Here is an 11,094-nt window from a genome sequence, read left to right on the forward strand (position 1 = left end):
GGTCACATCACTCCGAAAGACCAACCAGCACCTTCCCCAAGGAAGCAAATAATCTCCTAATGCCATAAACCAAAAAGAGCAGGACAAGATTCCTGCCTGGAAAAGGAAATCGAAGAGCTGTGATGAGCAACCTGTGTACCATATTGGAATTTATGGGCTCTTAAGGCCTCCTGGTACAATTCTGTTTTATCTCTGGACAACTGCGTAGCCTGTGTGGATGGCCTCCATTCCTCGACAGGGCACAGAAGGAGCCGTGTCTGTTAGTCAGGCTCTGCATTTCCTGAGCTTTCTATCAGTCAGTGCTGCCCCCGCGCTCCCACAGTGGAAAAGCACCATCAGCTCTGGGGTGACTGGGGTGGAGGGCAGAGTCTCCCAGACTCCAGAGGGCACACACTAGCCCGGCCCTTCTGTTTGCTACAGTCTCCATCATTAGGTGACTGTCCTCCCACGGGGACTGAAAGTCAGACTGCGTCCATGTTCTGTCACTTTCAAGCTAATCAGAGGCAAAAGTATTTGGAATCCGAGAGAAATGTGCTGATCAAATAATAGATAAATGATATGAAAACTTTATTGAAAACAGTCATCACATCTTATATTTTATATTTAGTGTGGCTTTCATCCATATTTTATTTTTCCAAAATTAATGTTTTGCTTTCAAATAACTGAAAGGCCAAATTTAAAAGAAAGTTTCACCAAGGTTACTTTTTACTGATTCTGTGCCAGTTATATTCTTGAAGCACATTATCTGGAGCACCAAAAATTATTGTGACTCCACTGGAATTGAAGGAGAATTGAAATAGTCTTAATCGATTCGAAGCAGGATTTTTCACACACACACATTCACAACCACATTTTTACTTATAAGATGTTCCTTCCAAGAACATTAATGTGTCAAAGACACTGCCTTGTAGAATTTGGAAAGAACACTTTTTTCCCAATGTGATAACATTCTGATTTGAACTATTACTTCATTTAAAAAGGGAGGAGGCTTTTCATAGTCAGTAAAACACAAAGGACTTTGTATACAAAATGGTGAATGTTCAAATATAAACAGATTTTCCTGATACCAGATGTTTCCCACAGACACAATCAGCATTCCAAAAGCAAATTTATTAACCATAACCATTTACTATGTTGACAGGTCTTTAGATAATTCAACTATAAACCCCATAATAAAAATACAACAACCATCTTTTTTCCCTCAAAGAGATTTGGAGTGAAATTAAATAAAATATTCTCCACTTAAGGTAGTCACTTCTTAAAGAATAAAGTTGCCCAATATTCCTTACTTTAAGATGAATGTTGGGCACCTCGGTGCCTTAGTTGGTTAAGCGTCTGCCTTCGGCTCAGGTCATGATCCCGGGACCTTTGGATGGAGCCCCGCATCGGGCTCCCTGCTCAGCGGGGAGCCTGCTTCTCCCTCTTCCTCTGCCCCTCCCCCTGCTTGTGCTCTCTCTCTCTCTCTCTCTCTCTAATACATAAATAAAATCTTTAAAAAAAAAGTTGAATGTTGTGGGACAGGAGAAAAAGGTAAGGAAAAATAACCTTTTGGGAACCACACATTTGTAAACAGACATCATCAGGGTGTGGGGCTGTCTGAGGGGCGTGGGGTACATGCCCCTCTCTGCTGCCCACAAAGTCAGGGGCCAGCCTGGAGGCCCATGCACAGGCGCAAGCCAGGGTGTGGGGGGTAGGGAGTAGGGTGGGGACGGGGCCAGGGGTGGGGCAGGAGTGAGGGCAGGGGCAGGGGTGGGGATGGAGGCAGTGGTGAGCAGTGGGCGCATCGGCCTAGAATACAGACAAGACTACCCGGGAACATCACACCGAGGCCACTCGGGAATTGCTCCACGTGCACATTTTCAGTATTTTCTCAAGTTGTTTCCTGGATAGAAAGCACAAAAGGCAAACTATGAGGTTCAACACAACATACCTGGTTGAAATATGACAAACCTGGCCAGCCGCTTTATGCCTCCTTCACCTAGCTCTGCATCTGGGGCATCTCACTTGTTTAATTGAAGTAAGATAAATGACAAAAATACATGGTTCATTGGAAGAGAACACTTCTGAGTTCCGAGCGTTCAATTTTGTCACTCTAGAAATTGTGGTAAAGTACATGTAACATAAAAATTTACCATTTTAACCATTTTCCAGTGTACAAGTCTGGGGCGTTAAGTACATTCACACGGTGGCTCAACCATCGCCACCCCCACCTCTAGCACTTTTCATCCTCCCAAACCGAGTCTCCTGACTGATCAAACAAGAACTTTCCGCCCCCTTCCCCGGCCCCTGGCAGCCACCATTCTGCTCGGCGTCTCTATGGATTTGCCTGTTCTAGGTAGTTCCTACAAGCGGAATCTACCACGTTTGTCCTTTTGTGCCCCGAACTCCATCTTGGCAGCTCCCTAGATTCTGCATCTGGGGAGAAGGGAGGTGTCCCAGGGTGGCTGGGGTTAAGAGAACACCTTTTTTTCCTCCCTCCCAGGATTTGTCATGCCATGATGAGAAGACAGTGAGAGGATTATCAAAAGCTTGAATTTACTCCTTTTATTGTCTCACTTTCATGCTATTCATCTCATAAGTCAGAACTTTCATATCTTGTTACTAGATCATTATTAAACATTTTCATATGTTCATTTTAAATAAAACCATTTGGTGAGCGAGCACGTTCGGAAATCGTCCTGTGAGGAAATGCTCATACGCTTTCTCATGGTGGGACAAATCTAGGGGTGGATGTTATTCTAATACGTGTTTAACGCTCATGAACCGTAGGAATGTACATCAAGGTACTCAAGGAGAGATTGAAGTTTTCCTTGCGGGATGAGCCATCCAAATGAACCAAGGGAAGAGAAAAGAGCTGGTGGCCAGGGCTGGAGGATGTGCTCCTTCGCTGAGCTTGGAACAGGGCACGTACATTTCTCTCCCCTGAAAATGATGTGAGAGTCAGGGAGGACTGAGAGATTTGATCTAAGGTGAGGGACTGAGTTGGCCTCTGGAAGCTGATGGCAGCAGATGAGGGGTAAGGTCTAAGCAAGACATATGCCACCTCTAATGCTGCTGAGGTGTCCAGACCAGACATGAGCCGCCCCGAGGGGCTGAGCAGTCCTTACAACCAGCTTGGCTGGGTTTCTGACACACCAGTCAGATTGGAGAGGACTGGATAGCAGGGAAACCAGGTAATAGGAACAGACAGACAGGAGGCCCAAGTCCTGGGGTGGGTGGGTGAGGGGTACTGGGCAAGGCCAGATCCCAGGGAACAAGGGAGCTACCAAGTCCCTCAGACCAGGAATTGGACCGGAAATTTTCTGAAAAGTGTTAGAGATTCCACCAGCTCTGAACATGGTAGGACAATTTCAGGCCAGGATTTGCCTGTGTAGCTTCATTCTGGCTCCTTGCTAAACCCTGTTATTGTGAAATTGTCCTCCTCCATATATGATTTTGTCACACCTGGCAATTCTATCAATTTTTAATTTAGTTTCTAGGTAACTCTTTAAAAAACCCTATTGGCTTGTCAAAAACAAACGAGGTGGTTTTTGTAATTACAAGTCTATAGAGGAAGTGGTTCAGGGCCCCTTTGCAGCCAAGCAAGGTTGTGCTGATGACAGTGGCCCTTGGATATTCTGGTGAGAGGACAAGGGAGAAGGGTGGCCAGTTCCTGCCTAAACTTTGCAAAAGAAAATGACCACCTAACCGTATTATAGGGATTCCTGGAACTCTTGAATTGTTTGGAATATTTGAGGTCATGTGGTCAGTCTCCCAACCAAGGCAGAGCTAGGGATCTATTGATGCCCAAATGCACCCAGGACAGAGACCTCGGGATGACAGTTTGCTAAAACTTTAAGCAATCAGGCATACTTCCCACTCAGGTCACGGTTTTTAAATGTGGCTATTGCGGTATGTTATGCCAATCTTGCAAAAGCATTCTGAAATGCACCTTGGAGAGTGTGAGCCTGACTTTCTTGGAAGTCATGAATGAGTTACGATGATTATGAATTAATCATGGTTATTACTGGAAGAGTTCATCATAGCTCACATATATCCTGTGGTAATAGCCACAGTGTTTTATAGGCACTGTAAATGTCTTAAGAAAGTGTTAGTAGAAAGTATATGTACACAGATGTGAAACATACACATCATTCACTTGATAGATTAAATGAAATGCTGATTTAATCTACTACTGCTCGTGTGTGTGTGTGTGTGTGGGTGGGTGCATTTGTGAGTCTTCCTCGTAGCTCAGAGGCAGGGGCTCTGATTGCCTGAGGACCCTGCTGCAGAAAAACTACATTATGTAAGTGGTAAGTAATTACCACTTGTTATCAATTTGACCATTTGGGAAATCTGCAGATTTTTTTACAATATGCTATTAAATTCTTTACACAGATATCTCCTACTATGTGGAACACTCTCCTGTGGATAAAGATAATATCTTTGTATCTCCTGTTCTTAAACAGCATCCTACCCCCAGTGAGCAGTCAATAAAATTTTGTTGAATGAATTTTGGGGAAAATTTTATTTACCTTCAGACGAAAGCACCATGAGAACTTTATGGTGTTGCTCATTATTGCATACGTACTTCCTAGAACAACGCCTTGCACATATTATCCTAGGTAAATGACAGAGATAGATAAGCTAGTTATCAATAAAAATAGATAAATTTGAAAATACTAAGACCAGGGTGCCTGGGTGGCTCAGTCGGTTAAGCATCCGACTCTTGATATCAGCTCAGGTCTTGATCTCAGGGTCGTGAGTTCAAGCCCCGTGTTGGGCTCCACACTGGGTATGGAGCACACTTAAAAAATAAAATAAAATACTAAGAACAAAAGACCAGGGGGTCTAAAAAAATGGGAGAAAAGAGGAACATGACATCTATCTAATTAGTTGACTGATATCAATGCCTAAAATGTATCATTTCTGGAAAGAGAACTACATTGGGCTTTGAGTATGTCAGCTCCACTTTATTGTGGAAGAAAAGAAAGCGTAACCAATAAACAAACCAGAAAGCTAGAACTCATACTCGGAGGCCACATGACAGAGCAGACAAAACATAGGCTTAGAGTTTGATAGGTCTGGGCAAATTCCTGGATCAGCCCTTTATTAGCTGCCGCCTTGGATGGATTCATCCTCCTTGTATAGAAAACTAGGGTTGTAATGCCTACATTCACAAGTAGAGAAAGTCTGTTTACTCAGTGTCTGGTACATCAATTCTCAGTAATTCCTGTCCCGGTCAAGGGGGAGGAATAAGCATGAAGAAAAGTCTGTAAGATAAAATATTCAAAGATGAGTTGAAGCAATGGGTGCATCGTATGATGGCAATCTTATTGATAAGTCTTCCTGAGCTACCTTGATATTTGGGTTAAGATCCAGACTGCTCAAATGTACAGCCAAAGCTTTAGCGCAGTTCGGCATGAATATTATGAAGTTAATAACTCTGAAAATTTAGCTTAGACCAAAAAGACGTGGCCGTCTATGCATGTCATGAATATTTATGAAGCACCTGCTTTAGTACTTTTTAGGTACTAAGGATACAACAGTGAGCAAAACCGTCAAAACCCTCTACTAGCATGGCACTTACATTCTAGTAAGACATGACAGAAAAAAAAATAAACAAGTGACAACTTCTATGGGAAAATCAGGAAGGGAATATGGAAGCTGGGGAAGTATGTAATTTAAAATCGGTGGTCAGAGGCAGCTTCACTGGGAAAGTGACTTATAAGAGGACCGTGAATGAGTCAGGAGATGTCTGTGGAAAGAGCAGCGCGAACAGCATGTGCAAAGGCTCTGTGGTAGAAATGAGCCTGACTTTTTGAAGGCTGTAGATGTCTATCTTAAAGCACTAAACTCTGCTGAAGACTAACAATATATTTTTAAAAACAAAAAGCAAAAGTTTTCCTTCACACTATTGTCGGACATTCTGCTGCTTTGATAGCATAGCACCTGTTTGTGAATTGGTTCTTGGACCCAGAAAGCTACTGTAACATGAACTCAGACTGCTGTACTCCTCTTTCTTGTATGTCTTATTTGGAAAACAGTTAAATATCACTTACTACATGCTAGATGTTTTCTAACCACTTTAAAAATATAAACTCACTTAATACTCATTACAATCCCAAGGCACTCTTGTGCCCATTTTACAGGGAGATAAACTAAGGCACCGAGAGCTTAGATGACTTGTCTAAGATCACACAGCTAATAAACATCAGAGCTGTGATCTGAACGCAGTCTGTCCAGCTTTAGAGTTCATCCCCTTCACCTCGACACTGTGCAGCTTCTCATGGGGACACCTTGCCTCCCAGGGGAGAGCCTGAGCCGGCTCAGACCAACTCCAAGGAGCCAACTGTGGGCAACTCTTCCCAGCTCCGCATCTGGCGGCATCACCTTTGTAACGTGAAATTTGCCTTGGAGGGAGTGTTTACACCACAGAGATTAGCACATGCTGCAAACCAGGGACTCATCTCGAAGAACTGGTTATTAAGCACCTACCAGCACACACTGACCCCTCCAACGTCTGCGTCCCCCACTGGGCTTCCATCCCCCTTGACGCTTCCCCTGACTTCACCTCATCAGACCCCCAGTTCCTCCAGTCTCCCCCTCCCCCGGCACGGGCTGTTGTTACATCACACCATCTCCCTCGCTGACAACGTAAGCCCCTGGGTGGGAAGGCACTATCTGATTGGTCACTGTGTTCCCAGCACTTAGAAGAGCATCGGACATAAGAGGCCCTCAGCAAAGGGCTGCTGACAGGTGACCAGCTGACGTGAAGTGCCGAGCGCAGAGCTAGGTGCACGGTCACTGCCCAACGCACGAGCTGTGTGAGTGTGCTGCGGAGTATCTTGCGGTCCTCTGGACTCTCATGCAGTAGAGATTGGTGGGGGCTCTGGCCATGTGTGCAGCTGGTCTGTGTAGAGGCCAGAGTGCCCCCACCACCCTCAGGAGACCCAGGCCCCCTACACTTGATCCAGGCTGAGGGGAGGGAGAGCTGAGCAGGAGTCATGTTGTCAAATATTTATCAAAGGCTTTCGATGTGCAGACTTGCAGTTCCAGCAAGCACGGGGCAAACCACTCCCTTTCAAGTGGCATCTGGCAGGACTTCAGCCTGTCATTGGATGGTTGGTGGGAATGTGTGGGCAGAGGGAAGGCTGCTGTGGAAATCCAGGATTGAATTTCCTGACCTTTGAGCATTTTCTTCTTAACTCTTTCCTTTTTGGCTGCGGCAGCCAGAGGAGGGATCCTTCTCAGTTGCCATCCTCCCTGGAGGTGTCGGGATATCCAGCATTTTGCCTGGAGGTCGCCAGCGTGATACTTATTCAGACACCTCCTGCCCTCCTGGAGCCACTTCTCCGAACCTCAGCATTTTAAGAGGCCTCAAGAATTTCCAAGTGACCCCTGATAAAGTAGCTTATAATTTTATGAAGCCTGTGAGGAAAGCGGTACAGGAGGGGCGTGAGGGGGCTCGTGCTCCTTGTGTGAGAGGTCACGTAGGCATTCATCAGCCTGGGGCCGCTTCTCACTATGGACCACCTGGAAACTCAGCAGGATTTGGGCCGAAGCTGTCCTGGGCCTCTGGTGAGAACTGTCCTTCCCCAGGCCTCGTTAATGTCTGTTGTCTCTTCTCGAGCTCAGAACACTGGACTCGTCTTCATGACCCTCGTGGCCCATGATGAAGCGCCCATGGTTTGGCTTCCAAGTTTCAGGAGGCTGACCAAAGGCAGGGCTAATTTTCTGGGGCAGTCCAGGAAGCAGTTGGTTTGCAGTCAGGATGTGGAATGGGACGGGGGAGAGAGGATGCCTGGAGGTGGTAGAGTCTGGTTCTCCAGGCATCTGCCGTGTCCCTCTTGTGGCCCCATCATTAGCCCTTAGGTGATGGTGGAGGGACCCTGTCCAGTACTGGCGTGTCCAGCTGTGATCAGGGACCTAGGTGTGCTTCAGCTTGATGACTCTGATGGTTTTAAGAGGCCGTCATGGCCCTGGGAATGCTGAGCCTGGCTTTGACCCAGCCCTCTCTGGGCTCCAGGGACTCCAAGAAGGAGGCCTCCACCCAAACTATGATGGCCAAGTAAACCAAAGTAGCATGTTCTTGCTTGCTAGGCTTCGAAACACTCTGGAAACCAGGCTATAGCACACAGCTGAGGCCTAGGGCCTGATAGAACTGCCTCTTTCCAAGCCTTACTCCAAATCATAGCCAGCCAGATGAACAAACGAGAGGAGGACCCATGCCTGCTGGAAAGCAGAGAAGAGAGGGAGCTGGCCCAGCCCACCCAGGGGTCACTGCCCAGGACAGGGCCTGGGAGGAAGGTGAAGGGCTTTGAACAGACAACACCCTGCTTCCCAGTACATGTGGACTGACGGAGACCCGGCCCCACCTGCTATCCTGTTCCTTCGTGCAAGAGCTGGGAGGAGGGAGGGCCATGCCCCCACCGCCCCCCAAGCAGCACAACCCTTTCATCCCTCACTTGCAGAAATGTAGCTTTGGGGGAAGGGATGTATATATTTTTAAGAAGCACAGGTGATGGTATTACAAATTAATTTAAAAACCAGTGTCTTTTTCATCATCTAAAAGATCTACTGAGATTTCCCTTGAGTGTAGGAATCGGGTCATTCTTCTCTCAGGGTCCCCCAGGGCCCTTTTACCGTAAATTTCCAGGCCGAGAGCCTGGGAGGGACTGGTCACTGGAGCATTTCGTTCAGGGGCAGGACCCCGTCCACATTCAAATGTCAACTATTTTTATTTTGGTTACTAATTTTATGATTTTTGGTAACCTACTTTTGTGGAACTCATTTGTTTTTCTCCTAAGCTGTCTCAGCATCATGTATTTTTTTGAGCCAAATAATTAGACTCTGACATTTTTTTGTTTGTTTGTTCTTTTAGCCGCAAGTAAATGCATGTTTAAGCCATAGCTTCCTACAGCTCTTGAATTATGCAATAGAAAAATACCAAAGTGTTTTAAATTTAGTTTTGTAGGTCATGTAATTGGAACATGACTTCAAAAATCATGGAAAAAATGTAATATATTTTTAAATCTATAAATTAGAAGTAGAAAGCTATTTCTCCTCTGATTCTCTGAAAGACCTGGGAGGCTTGTGCCTCCCTGGGGTTGCCTTCAAAGGCCCCGCCCTCCCTCTCAGTACCTGCTTCCAGCCCTTCTGCCCCTGGCTTGCTGTCTCCCTGTCTCACTCCGATGTAAGGAATTTCTCCAAGTGTTCCGAACCCATGATGGAAAAGACACTCAGATTTTAGCAAGTACTTCCTTTGTGCCGGACATAGTCACATGTTTAATCCTCAGAACAACTCTGGGAGGTAGGTACTCTTTTTCATATTATGGATGGGGAAACTGAGGCACAGAGAAGTTAAGTCTCTTGCCAGAGGCCACACAGCTTCAAATCCAGACAGAGTGGATGGGCATCCGTGCTATTCCTCGCCACATTATATACTTCATGCCTTGTATGTCCTGCCTGGCTGGGCCGTTCAGTGGCCTTGCCCATCCTGTCAGTGATCAGCAACTCGACTTCCATTTTCCCCGCGACCATGTCCCCCCGAGGTTCACGCTGTTCACTTTTGCTGCACTGAGATGGGCCAGTGACCCTTCCTGAGGCCGGAAGCATAGAAGACTACCGAGGCCGCAGGGGCTGGTTGCTGGCAGCCTGCTGTCTGGTGCCCTGGGCGGCTGCTGGGCGCCTGCTGCCGGGGCCCTCAAGGCCGCCGGGGCCGCCCTCCTGTGTGGCTCTCCCCCGAGGCTGCCGTGCTGTACCAGGCCCCCAGCTGCCCCATGCGCTCTCCCCTCCACCAGCCACACTTTCGGTTTGTTGTCCCCTCTGTCCTCCACTGCCTTCAGCTCTTCTCTTGGCTTTTTGTGAAAACAGAGGCGGAAAATAGGTCATGAGAAAGGATAGAAAGACAGGCCTGGCAAGAGGCCCACCCAGGGAGGACTCGTCTTTAGCACGCAGCCTCTCACAGAAGTCGGGGGCTTGGGGAGTGACAGTGGAACGGGCAGCCTCGCTCAGCCTTGAGAACCTTACCCATTGATGGTGACATGGTTTTGGTCCTCTGGAAAGGCTGGTAGGAAATCCCCAGTGCCTCTCCCACTGAGCACACCCAAGGCTCTTGGGGGTCCGAGGCATGCTGAGGTGCAGGCGCCATCATGACTTGGGCTGCTACTTGGCCTCCATGTGCTCAGATGAGCCATTCCGGCCACCAGGCCATGGCCTCCGGCTGTCTCCGGGGCTGTCTGTCTCCCAGTCCCCTCCGGCCACCTCGGGTAGTGGGCCTTTCCCACCCTCAGCAGGACTGTGCATCGCCCCGGGGCCTGGCCCTCAAGCTCCCACTCACCCCATGCAAAGCTTCGGGTCAGTCTCCTCCCAAACCCATCCCTCCCACTCCTTGCCCTTCGCAGTTGCTCGCCTTCCAATTCCCTCCATCTCACCGAAACCGCTCTCCTGTCTGAGGGCCCTGGATGTGGTCTCTGAGGGCTCAGGGAGCGGTCTCTCCCTTCCTTGGTCCATGACCTGATACCTCAACTATGCAGCTCGGAATTACTTGTGTTTCGTGCGGTGGTTTCGGCCATATCACGTTACCAGCTCACATATAATTTGTTGGCCTTTTTCATTCCCCTGAGGTCTCCTTCAATGTTTGTATTTTCCAAATACTTTATCTCCTTGCCATTAATAACTATGTGTGGGATTCTCGTCCTTCTTAGTGTGAGAGCTTGCATTTTTTCCACGCTGGACCGCCTTTTGTTTGCTGCCCTTAATCATTGCCTCTTGCTATTGGTATCCTATTCTCATCCTTGAGTGGGAGGTTTATTTCATTTCAGTTAATGGGCAACCACCTCCCGCCGTCTTCTTGCCAGGGAGGCAACGTCAAAGAGAATCAACTTTACCATGGAGCTGATGGCATCTGGCCTTCTCCTGCCTCACAGAGTGTCACTTAGTGGCTCTGGCCTACCAGGGCCCATCATGGCAGTTGATGGAAAGACTCAGAGATATGATCTGTGATGAGAGCATGAAATAACTGGGAAATGGACCCAATGACCTAAGTGTTCTTGTGGGGGGGAGGCATTCTATCAAGGATGGAGATTAGCTCTATTTTCTATTTCTTTTACG

Source organism: Phoca vitulina, unplaced genomic scaffold, assembly GCF_004348235.1.
Source record: "Phoca vitulina isolate PV1807 unplaced genomic scaffold, GSC_HSeal_1.0 scaffold5, whole genome shotgun sequence".
NCBI classification, from domain to species: domain Eukaryota; kingdom Metazoa; phylum Chordata; class Mammalia; order Carnivora; family Phocidae; genus Phoca; species Phoca vitulina.